Here is a 723-nt window from a genome sequence, read left to right on the forward strand (position 1 = left end):
CCTTTCCAACGCTCACACTTTCCTCTTCATGGGGGAGCACCTGAATCACGCAGGTGTTTTCAGGAAGACCAGAGACAGAAAGAGGAAGAAAACCGACGCAGCACGTCACGTCCCTCTCAACTCGGCTTTGGCTTTTAAAATGCCGACGCGGTTTTCCCCCTAAAAAGTTTACCACTACAGATTACAAAGTAGTTGACAGGAACTTTGTTCAAAGTCCTAGTGAAACCTCCGGTGTCCTCGGTGTCTTCTGAGTCCCGATTCCCCCTTGGTCCTAGCGCTGCTCGGGTAAACGTCCTCTGGGGACAGGTGAAACCGGATAACACAAAATAATCAAAAATAACTTGTCAGTGTTTAATGGCTGTTAACCTCTAGAGTCCTGAGCTTTGGTTTCATATGCATTTTAATTTTTTCCTATCTATTTGGGATTATTGGGACATGATAAGTATAAAATCCAAGTATGGTCTTTGAACAGGAAGTCATTTTTGAGAAAAATGATGTCCTCATATGGGGACATTGGGTTTATTTTAATGCGTAATACAATAAAATTACTGGTGTTTGAGACAGAACAAAACTATGCCAGAACATGGCTGTGCACACAATATTTGCAACACATTACAGAATAAACATAGCTGTGCAAAAACAAAATTTGCTAACAATATTTGCAACACATCACAGTACAAAACTATTCCAGAAAATGGCTGTGCACATATTTGCATCACATTA

The sequence above is a fragment of the Monopterus albus genome, unplaced genomic scaffold (genome assembly GCF_001952655.1).
Source record: "Monopterus albus unplaced genomic scaffold, M_albus_1.0 scaffold36.1, whole genome shotgun sequence".
Lineage (NCBI taxonomy): Eukaryota > Metazoa > Chordata > Actinopteri > Synbranchiformes > Synbranchidae > Monopterus > Monopterus albus.